The sequence below is a fragment of the Elephantulus edwardii genome, unplaced genomic scaffold (assembly GCF_000299155.1).
Source record: "Elephantulus edwardii isolate Elephantulus edwardi_28Jun2011 unplaced genomic scaffold, EleEdw1.0 scaffold00024, whole genome shotgun sequence".
In the NCBI taxonomy this organism is placed as follows: Eukaryota; Metazoa; Chordata; class Mammalia; order Macroscelidea; family Macroscelididae; genus Elephantulus; species Elephantulus edwardii.
The window spans coordinates 17,075,051-17,086,751 of NW_006399774.1; the positions used below are offsets into that span (position 1 = coordinate 17,075,051).

Sequence of the window (11,701 nt, forward strand, 5' to 3'; positions counted from 1 at the left end):
CGTGGAGTTTCCCAGGCGTAAATCTTTATGGGAGGGGATGGTCCATCTTCCTCCTGCAGGGAAGTGGCTGGATTCAAACCACTTACCTTTTGGCTGTTATCCACAGCTAGGCAGCAGTGACCTGTGTCTCTGGGTTACAGGCCCACACCTGGGTCTTCCAGATTACAGGGCCACACCTGAGTCTCTGGGTTACAGGCCCGTACCTGGGTCTTCCAGGTGACAGAGCTCATACTTGGATCTTCCCCTTTCTCGGCCTTCCATATCTTTATGAAGAGATGAGTCCCTGCTGCCTAGCTGTGGATGACATAACATTGCTTCTCTGAAATGGGATGTAGTCCAACAATGGGCAAAAATACACTGGCCCTCAGCTGTTTAAAATAGCATCAGAACCACAGTCTTCGATATCTTTATCAACACAGCACAGAAATGTCTACAAAGATAAAACTCAATATGCAACTGAAGACCATGAATTATAATGAGTTCACAGCAGGAAATACAGCAGTGACTCATCTCTTCATAAAAACATGGAAGGCCAAGAAAGGGGAAGACACAGGTATGGGCCCTGTAACACAGAAGACCCAGATATGGGCCTGTAACCCAGAGACATAGGTGTGGGCCCTGTAACCTGGAGACACAGGTGTGAGCCTGAAATCTGGAAGACACAGATGTGGGCCCTATAACCCAGAGATACAGGTATGTGCCCTGTAATACAGAGATCCAGGTGTGGGCCTGTAACCCAGAAACCCAGGGGTGGTCCTGTAACTCAGAAACCCAGGGGTGGTCCTGTAACTCAGAGACCCAGGGGTGGGCCTGTAACCCAGAAACCCAGGGGTGGGCCTGTAAACCAGAGACACAGGTGTGGACCCTGTAACCTGGAGACACAGGTGTGGGCCTGTAACTGAGAGACACAGGTGTGAGCCTGAAATCTGGAAGACACAGATGTGGGCCCTATAACCCAGAGACACAGGTGTGGGCCCTGTAATACAGAGATCCAGGTGTGGGCCTGTAACCCAGAAACCCAGGGGTGGTTCTGTAACCCAGAGACCCAGGGGTGGGCCTGTAGCCCAGAGACCCAGGGGTGGGCCCTATAACACAGAAGACTCAGGTGTGGACTTTTAACCCTGAAGACCCAGGTGTGGCCCCATGACCTAGATGTTAGGGATGTGACACTGACAAGCTTAGTACTACAATTCAAGGACAAAACTCCAGTGTTCAAAAAGTGCATATCCAGTACCTTTAAATGCTTCATCTTTCGTATCATAAATTCTGAGTTATTTATGCAATGTGAGTTCAATGCATGTTACCTTGTTAATCAGTTTCAAATAATTACTGGTTTAGAAATTACTATCTGTTTCAGTGAATACAGGTTGCTTATTCAGCACTTACAATTTTCTTCTATTTCAGTCTTTCTATTACAATAAAAAGAAGTAGTGAACTTCACCTTTAAAATGGCCCTGAGGTGAATGACCTTCATACTAGCATATTCACTGATTGTGGCAATCCCACGTATCAACTAAGTGTCACTGGGAACAGTTGTATTCAGTGTTTTAAAAAGAAATGTAAAGCTTTCTCCTGCCTGGGATTTAACTTGATTTAAACCTGGGACTTAACTTGATTTAAACATGAAGACTGTTGTATCTCTCTCTCTCTAGTCTCCTGATCACTTAACCTCTTTTTCCTTAGTTTAAATCACATTCATTCACTATATTTTATTCTAGATGAATTCATCACATCTATCTTCCAATTTAATAATTTATTCCTTTTTGTTCTTGGTTGGATTTAACCTGGTGTTTAATTTGTATGTGGAAATTTCTCTAAATTCCATGTCCATAAGTATTAATCTTGGAATTTATATTGATTTCTTTAACTCCTGTGTCTTGTCTTTCACACAGCTCCCTTTCTCTTTACTCACTGGGTCATTTCTTCTCATGTGCGTGATCTCTTTACTGGAGTATTATTTCCCGGGAGGTCCTGGGTCTCAGCGGGTTTCAGTCCCCCGGCCTTGCCAAGGAAGGTAAGCGGCTGTCTCCTACCATGTAATTTGAGGCCCGGAAGCCGCCTGAGTGACTGCACACTGGAGTGACCCTCCAGGATGAGAGGGGATGGAGTGAGGGCAGTGAGCTTTGGGGTCATTTTTTGTTTACATGGCTGTGCACATATTCCTTTCATGCTTCCTTTGTACACATCTCTTATTTTAGTTCCCATGATGTGGTTTTTAATTTGTAGATTTTTCTCTCACTCCTAAGTATTTTGTATCTTTCTGTCTTTTAGGAATTGAGGTTTTCCCTTTCAGTTTAACTGGAAGCTTCTGGGCTTGGAGCTGGCTCTCCGTGGGAGGCCTTCCTGGCCTGGGCAGTGGAGGCCCTGCCTTGGCTGGCTTTCCAGCTTGTCCCAGCAGGGGCTCAGCTTCTGAACTAATCTTGATGCTAATTAGTTTCCAGGTTCCCTCACCATGCTCACTCTGCCACCTCTCTCCACCTCCTCCCCTCCTAAAAAGTCTCTTCATTGCTGTGACCTTACCTACTCCCTTGATAATTTTCAATAATGGATATTAGTATTTGCATATATATATTAATGTAGCATTTATAAGTTGTTGGTTTTTTGTTTTGTTTTGTTTTAAATAGTGGTATTGCTTAAGAGTCTCGAATATCCCATGGACTGCCAAGGGGACAAAACCTTTCTTGGAGGAAGGGCAGGCAAGGTGCTCAATTAGGGCCAAAGATGGTAAAACTTTACCTCACAGACTTTGGGCCTGTTCTCAGGAGGGACCAGTCCTTGGAAGAATCATATCATGCTGAGAAGGTGGAGGGTCAGAGAAAGAAAGGAAGACCCTCAACAAGGTGGCTTGACACAGTGACTGTGACAATGGGTGGAAGCCTATCAGAGCTTAGGAAGATGGCCCAGGATGAGGCGAAGTTCAGATCTCTTGTTTATAGGGTTGCCATGAGCCATGTGAGCTCATAACAGTAACATCCAAGGCCTTTCTGGTAACTCTATAACCTTCTCATTCAGAAGATCTTGAAATGTAATCCTTTTGCATTTCAAGAGCAGTTCTAAAATCTTCCCATGTGAAAGGATCCATGAAAATAATGTTCTATTTCTCATACAAATCTGTTTTGTGAGTAAACCACAAATATGGTTTTGGACAGGACAGGGCAGGGTTCAGCCGTGTTGTTCATGCGATAACCATGGGTCATACTCTACTGGATTGGACCTCACAACAGCATGTTTCATATGGTGATATGTTGTTGTTGTTATTGTTAGGTGCCATCGAGTCTCGTGCGACTCATAGCGACCCTATGTACAACAGCCCTAAACTCCACTCTATCCTGTGCCAATCGCACCATCTCCGACACACCCATCCCGATTACCCCAGTCACTGAATCAATCCACCTCATAGAGGGTCTTCCCCTCCTGCGCTGTCCCTCCACCCTCCCAAGCATGATGTCCCTCTCCAACACATATATAAATTTCTCTTGAAGTAAGTAAAATTTGGGCTTGGGAAAATCACCAGGAAAAGATTTGTATAGACTTTGGAACAACCTACAGCGTTTATTTTTGTACATATATAGAGGTATGTGTGTGAGCATATGGACATATACATGCGTGATGTGTATGCTTCATATTTCTATTTTAGTATTAAGGTTTTCATTTTCATTCTGTAACATTTCACCAGCAAATTAGGGTCAGAGACTTGGCCTCTAATGATACTTTTAACTTCTTAATATTCATACTGGCAATAGTGAACGCTTGAGATGCATTAACCGATAAATTAAAAAAAAGAAAATAAAAAGCAGAAGACCTATCAGATGCTTGTCATTTGCTGTAAATTGTGTAACATTTTCTGGGTAAGCTCTCAAACACCATTAAGTTCTTTTAAAGACAACATAGTACAGCATTAGATTTGAAAGAATTTATTGTTATTATTGCTAATTGAGATAATTCTTTACAGAAAGAATTGTCTTAAATTTATTTGTTATCCATTTCTATTTCAGAAGACTTAACTGAGTGATGAGGAAGCATCTGTATGAACACAACGGGACTGTTCATCTACAAACATTTCTCTTTATAGACGGTTTTAAATCCAGTACTAGACGTGCCAGTGTATTACACTGCTGATATTAAAACCACAAGTCAAAAAAAGAAACCCCACATGCAAAAGTTAAAGATTTTTATAATTTTGCTTAGAATCCTTAGCATTCTCTGCTTGTACAGCATATACTTTTAACACTTCATTATAGTAACTTATTGCCTTTAATAAGCTAACAATTGGGACTAGCTTCAAATCTCAAGCAGCAATTTAGCAGATGGTTCATTTCATGAGGAAGAAATGTAGACTGTGTTGGGTGGAGCTTTACTGTTGGGTAAACGACCAAAAGGGACAGAGTAAAAGGTAATCCGTTTGTTGCAAAATTACTAGAAATACTTTGCTAGTCAATAATGTTGCGATGTTATGTTCTCCAGAGTTTAGGTCAGTTTGCAGACGTGATGAGTTCCGTACTATATTAATGCATCATCTATGGAATATTTCGGTGTTGTTGTTAGATGCCATCAAGTCAAGTATGCCTTCAACTCATAGCAACCCTATGTATAATAGCTCTGGACCCTGTCCTATCCTGTGCCGTCCTCATCAACTGAAGAGAACCATTTTTCACCAGAATTTTTTCCTATTATTAACGTGAACTGTCGCATGCAATGCATTAGACAAATCTGCTGTCAATTATCCTTCAAACTGCTGAAGAGCAAAGATAGCAGTAATAAGAACAAGATGCATGTAGCCCACACCGTGTTTTCAGTTGCTTTGTATCCATGTGAAGTTGGACAATGAATAAGGAAGACAGAAGAATAAATGCCTTTGAACTGTGGTGTTGGCCAAGACTGTTGGATATTCATGGACTATGGGAACAACACCAGATCTTTCCTGGAGGAGGTGTAATTCGAGTGCTCCTTAGAGGCAAGGATCACAAAGCTTCGTCTCATATACTTTGTGTGTGTGTCACATGGGGCCAATCCTTGGAATAAGATATTATAGAGGGTCGATGAAAGAGAGGAAGACCTTCCGCCAGAAGGATGGACACGTCCCTGTCACATAGGCTCTGGCATAGGGGAGACCGTGAAGATGATGTGGGACAGGGCACAGGTTAGATTCACTGTTCACAGAATCACTGTGAGTCAGGGTCAACGCGATAGAACCTAACAACAGCATCACGTTTTGACTTCTTTAAACAATGATCTTGATGTTGCTCTTCATTTACTGTCTTGTATTTTATACTCTTGGCACCAGCAGTCAGATAATCAAAAGACAGATTGCACTGGGAAAATCTGTCAGGGGCCTCTCCAGTGTACCAAAGAGCAACAGTGCCAGTCTGGAGACTAAGGTGCATCTGATCCAGGCCATCATCTTCTCACTTGCATACTGTGCATCTGAGGGCTACACAATGAATAAGAATGACCGAAGAAGAATTGATGGCTTTGAGTTGTACTGGTGGAGAAGGGTGTTGAGCATGCCATGGACAGCCAAGAGAACAAACAGGTTTGTCCTAGAGAGAGTGAAACCAAGTTATTCCTTGGAGGCCAAGATTTTGAAGCTCTGTCTCAGGTACTGTGGGGCATGTTATGAGGAGAGATCAGTCCATGGGGAAGGACATCGTGCTTAGAAGGGTGGTGGGACAGCACAGAGGAGGGTGACCCTAGATGAGATGGACTGGTGAAGTAACTGGTCTCAAAGACAGTGAGATTGGCTCAGGATAAGACAGGGCTCAGACCTATTGTGCATAGGGTTGCTATGAGTTGCAATCAAGCCAACAGCACGTAACAAGGACAACTACATTGTATCCTTCAGAAACCTCTGTGTGTGTTGGTCCCCAAACACATCACCTTGTTTTCTCCTCCTTCCTTCCACTCCATTTGGCCCTGTCTTGGATGCTGTTTCCACATTCTTCTCCTGTTCACCAGCATCTTAAGCAAATGACTTCTCAACTGTCCATACTCTGATCAGGAGTTACCTTCTCCCAGAAGTCGCCCCTGCACGGGGGCTAGGACTCCTAGGAGCCACGGCCCTTTGCCATTTATTCCATTCACAAGTCAGATAGACACCTGTCTTCTGATCTCCCCTTGTGACGGGGATGGAGGTCCCTGAAGGACTGGTGGGTGCTATTGATGTCTATCGTTTACCCACGATATCCCTTGAGATGCCACGAGCGAGTATTGCTAGCTGGGGTTTCAAATAACTCTTCAAAATGTTATGGATTTATTGGTTTTAGATCACTTTTATGCCTCTTTAATGGAGTAGTGAATTGAACGTTCATCTATTTAGGAAACAGAGAGGGGCTTTGTTGTCCTGAATTAAACTGTGTCTCCCACCAAAATAAGTGGCAATGTGGCGAAGCCATGATTCCCTGGATATGGGAATTACTCTGTTTTTAACTCCTAGCCTCTATAACGTTAATGAAGCGGGAGTAAAGGCAGCTGTGAAATGGCATAGTCCCATTCGTTCCCTACATTATCGGAGCCCCATGTCGTCTCCTGCAATGTGATCCGAGATGTGATCAGCCCAAGAGCTGTAATGAGGTTAAGGAGAGACAGCACCCTCGATCAAGTCTCACGTCTGCTTCAATGAAAGGGGTGGGGCGTGGGGTTGAGGTTCTGTGAGTTATGCCCCTGCATCATGTTTGACATAAAAAGAAAGAGAAGCAAGCAAAGAAGGAAGGTCTCTAACCCCAGGAAAGAAGGTCAAGAGCGGAGCATGTCTGGTAGACCCTGGTCTCTGTGCTGCAGCGCTCAGGGGGAAGGAGGAGGCCATGCAGTCAGGAGATGCCCCAGAAATCCCGTTCCTGCAGGGGCTGACAGAGACCTGGCCTTTCCAGCAGAACCAACCCACAGTGATAGCTCAGTGACTCGACCCCTGGAGTCAATCCGTTCAGTGTGGGGTTCTAACTTCCTAAAATGTACAAGACTAAATGTCTGTTGTTAAAACCATCCACTTGGGGTTTATCTTGATAGAGCAGCACCAGATAGGCACGGCAGCCATGCGTTAAATTTTATTATCAAGACCACACATCTTTCAGTGACTCATTTTCTCTTTTCTAATAGAATTTTGAACCACTTATGGTTCAAAATCAGAAAAGGAGTGTGTCAGGGATGCATCCTGTCTCCATAACTTTTCATTCTATATACAGAACAGATCATTCGGGAAGCAGGGCTTTATGAGGAGGGATGTGACATCAGGGTTGGAGGAAGAATCAACAACTTACGTTATGCAGATGGCACAACTTGGCTTGCTTAAAAGGAAGAAAATCCGAAGCACTTGCTGCAGAAGGTCAAGGACTGTAGTCTTCTGTATGGATTGAAGCTCAACATCAAGAAGATAAAGATTTTCACCACTGGGCCAATTGGCAGCACCATGATAGATGGAGAAGAGATTGAGGTTGTTAACAGTTAGAGCTTGACTCCACAATCAACACTCTTAACACCAGCAGGAAATAAAAAGATGAGTTGCATTGGGAAAATCTGCTGTCAGGGACCTCTCCAGAGTACTCAAAACAACGATGTCAGTCTAGAGACTGAGGTGTGCCTAATCCAGACCATGGTCTTCACAAACACTTGCTGTGCATCAGAGAGCTGGACAATGACTAAGGATGACAGAAGAATTGATGTCTTCGAATTGTGATACTGGAGAAGAGTTTTCAACATACTGTGGACTTCCAAGACAACAAATAGTTCTGTCTTGGAGAAGATAAACCAAGTTTCTCCTTGGAGGCTAGGATTTTGAAGCTCTGTCTCACATATTTTTGGTACATGGCCAGGAGAGACCAGTCGTTGAAGAGGGACATCATGCTTCAAAGGGTGGAAAGAGAGCGCAGGAGAAGAAGAACCCCTGGTGAGATGGATTGATACTGTAACTGGGGCAACGGGGGGTTGGTGTGTCAGAATTAGTGAGGCTGGCTCAGGACAGGGCAGGGTTCAGAGCTGCTGTACACAGGGTCACTATGGGTTGCAGGCGACTCAATGGCACATAACAACAACAGCAATAGAATGTTACTTGTGAACTGTTGTGAGTCTGTGTAGAGAACAGGCTAGAGTGCTGGTTTTTAACTGTGTCCTGTCTAACTGGTCCTCATGTTACTTCGTGGGATGCACCCTGTTCACTCAGTTTCATCCCCTGAGCTCTTGCCAGGGGCCCACTGCTGTTCCAGGCTCTGCAGATGCAACAACAACAAAAACAAGACAATTGTCTGACCTCTTGGAGCTTCCACTATAGTGATGACAAACTAAAGAATTAAGCAAGCAGCAGATATACTGTTAAATGGGGCACTGAGGAAAAAAGGAGAGGCTGGTGGTAGAAAAATACAACCCTGGTAATACAAAGAGAGCTGACGTGGAGTAGTGGAGGGAGAATGCCTTCAGAAAGAAATATTAAAGCAGAGGCTGTGTAATAATATTGTCTGCTTTTTAAAATAAAATCCTTTATGTGATGCTTTAATGTTAATAAAAGAGAATGTTAAAGAGAAAATGGAATGAAGATAGCCAAATAAATTGCATGCTTGCAGGACCTGTTAATTATATGACATCAGTGTTAAAGTTTATGAAAAGGGCGAGGGCACCATGGGGCTGGCCATATCTGACCTCTGGCTGCTCCCCAGCGGGGAACTGTCCCTGTCAACAACATCCATTGAACAAAACCTGTTCCCATGAGGTCAGTCCCCTCATCCTCCTGCTCCACTTTCTAGTCATCCAACACCAATCTTACTGCTCTCCTGGGTGTGAAATCCATCGTGGTAGCTCACAGACCACACGGCACCATAAGAGGGAAGTCAAAAGGCTATAATGCAGGTTGGCAGCAGATTCAACCATTCAGTCAGGACAGCTTCTGAAATGTGCTCACAGGCACCACAGCCTTCAGCCTCCTGGCTGTTGGCCCGTGTTACAAAGCTGTTAGTCCTCCCTGTTAGGGTTCTTCTCACAGTTCTCCAGCAAACTTGTGCAAAGACTCGTAGCTCTGGTTCCATGAGAGAGCAGTCTCAAGGTTGGCTCTGTCGCACATCAGGTCTGTGGTTCTCTGCTGTGGTGTGGCTGCTGCTGTAAGTCTTCGTGGTGCCACAGTCTGTGGCCTTGAAGGGCACACACTGCGTGCCTGCTGCTGCTTCACTGGTGGTGCGTTTCCCAAACTCTGCTGCTGAATCTGCACTATTTAGTAGCATAAGTAGCCAGTCCCCTTGAGGGTAGGCTAACATGCCCTATTCACATGCTCCTGCCACGCACATGGCAAAGTCAAACTCAATGGCTAGGACAGCAAATTTGAATAATAAACCCTTAACACGTTAAAGTTATAAGCCACCACTAATGAATTAGCAAATTGTATTTTAATTATGTTCTTACTCCACTTAAGCAATAATTAGTGGATCACAAGTTACTGTATTTTGTATACTCCAGCATACATATTTTATGAGCATATGCAAATACATAGTTCCTTTGTGAAAAACACGTTTCACACTTTAAATATGGCAGAGCCTAAAGAGTCAAGCAAAGCCACTTACTTATTATGTCCCTCTTCTCCTTTGTCTTAAAAGTAGAATCTGTACAAGACATATGATGTAGGGAGCATAGAATCTAACAACATGGCACGTACAAACAACAATAATCCACTAGAACTCCTAGTTGACCTTGTTGTTGTTGTTGTTGTTGTTGTTGTTGTTAAGTGCCATCGAGTTGTAGATGACTCATAAGGACCCTGTGAATGAAAGACCTGAACACTTGTACAACTTTCGTCCTTTCTCCAGGTTCATAGAGTTTCTGGAGGCAAGCCATTTCGGAAGTGGATGCCACTCCTGCTTCCAAGCTTGTTTTAATCAGGGAGCTCCACCTAACACTGTCCACCATGGGTAACCATTATCACATTTGACACATCAGTGTCACAGCGTTTAGCATCACAGCAGCCATGGGTTACCTCTGTATAGCAAGGCACAGACCAGTGCTGTGCCCCTTAGAAGAATGTTTGACAAAAATAAATCTAAATCTGGCCTGAGGGCCTCAGATTAAAAGCACCCACCTTGGGCTTGGTAGCATAGCTTTCTGTCCACTAGGCCAACGTGGCTCTCTCTATGTTGTCGTTGTTATTGTTGTTCGGTGCCATCGAGTCGTAGCTGACTCATAGTAATCCTTTGAACAGAAGACCTGATCACTATTCATAGAGTGTCCAGAGGCAAGCCGTCCAAATTCAAGGTGCCCACTGTAGAGCAGGACAGCCCTCTGTCTCCAGCCTCCAGGAGTCTCCTCGCATGAGAACCTGGCCTAACGGCTCCTCTCCGCTCTGAGGATCTTCCTTCGTAGTTACTGAGCTCTGGCTTTTTCTTCTGTGAGATAACACAGTCCCAGCCCCACCCAGGAAAACTCCCTGTACGTCAGATCAGGGCTGCACTGGGGCTAAGGGGTTTGCGGCCACCTTTTCTTTTAGAATTGATTGATTGCTCTGATCACAGCTGATCATCACATTGTTTTCACATCATGTGTGGAACACTCATGTTTTGGAGGTGAACAGTTAGGTTCATAAAAGGTGTCATTGAGGCAGTTCCCACTTACTGCGACGCTACGTACAACACATCTTCTGTGCCGGGGTCAAGGACTTTAGCCTTCAATATGGATTACACCTCAGCATAAACAACAACCCAACACCAAGCCCAGAAATTCTCACCACTAATAAGCAGCATCATGACATTGTACCCTACACCTGGAGCTGACCCATAGCTGACCCTCTGGCAGGTTTGTAGAGGCAGTTAATTGCAAGGGAGGAGACTGCCCATCCTTTTCCCGTGGCAGCTGGTCGCCTCCTTGAACCATGTGTCTTCGGGATTGTAGTGCAGCTTCTTGCCACTAGGCCACCACTTATATGAACAACAGATTTTCTGCAGCAAGATCAAGAACTATAACCCTCAATATGGATTGCACCTCAACATAAACAACAATAACAACAAACACCCCCCCAAAAAAAACTCCTCAGAAATTTTCACCACTGGATTGATAAGCAACAACTGCATGATAGATGGAAAAAAAGATTGAAACTTCCAAAGACTTCACTTAGATTCACAGTCCATACCCTTGATTCCAGCAGTCAGGAGATCAGAAGTCTGCTGTCAGGGACCTCTCCAAAATACCAAGGAGCAATGATGTCAGTTTAACATTAAGGTGCACCTGATTTCGACTATGGTCTTTTCACTCACTTGCTATGCTTCTGAGCTGTATATTGAATAAAAATTACAGAAGAATTGATGCCTTTGAGCTGTGGTGTTGAAGAAGAGTACTGCCAGAAGAATAAACCAATATGTCTTGGAGAAATATCATCCTGATTGCTCTTTGGAGGTAAAGATGACAAAGCTTTGTCTCGCATACTTTGAACATGTTGTTAGGAGAGGCTAACCCTTGGAGAAGGACAGCATCCTTAGAAAGATGGAAGGTTGTGAAAGAAAGGAAGACTCTCAATGAGATGAATTGATATGGTGACTCAATAATGGGTTCAAGTGTGTCAGACATAATGAAGATCACACAGGATAGGACAAGGTTCAGTTCTGTGGGTTACTATGAGTCGTACTCAATTTGTCAGTACCTAATAATAATAATAATAATAATAATAATAACAATAACATAGTTATTAACTACGTTATATGTTGTTGTTGTTGTTATGTGCCATCAAGTCGCTTGGACTCAT

At 43.8% G+C, this 11,701-nt stretch overlaps 1 protein-coding gene across 1 annotated transcript in view; it reads left to right on the forward strand.

The window, feature by feature from the left end:
• The window catches only part of PACRG (PARK2 co-regulated), an 870,811-nt gene that overhangs the window by 183,205 nt on the left and 675,905 nt on the right, over positions 1–11,701 (forward strand). The gene's annotated exons all lie outside the window — the stretch shown is intronic.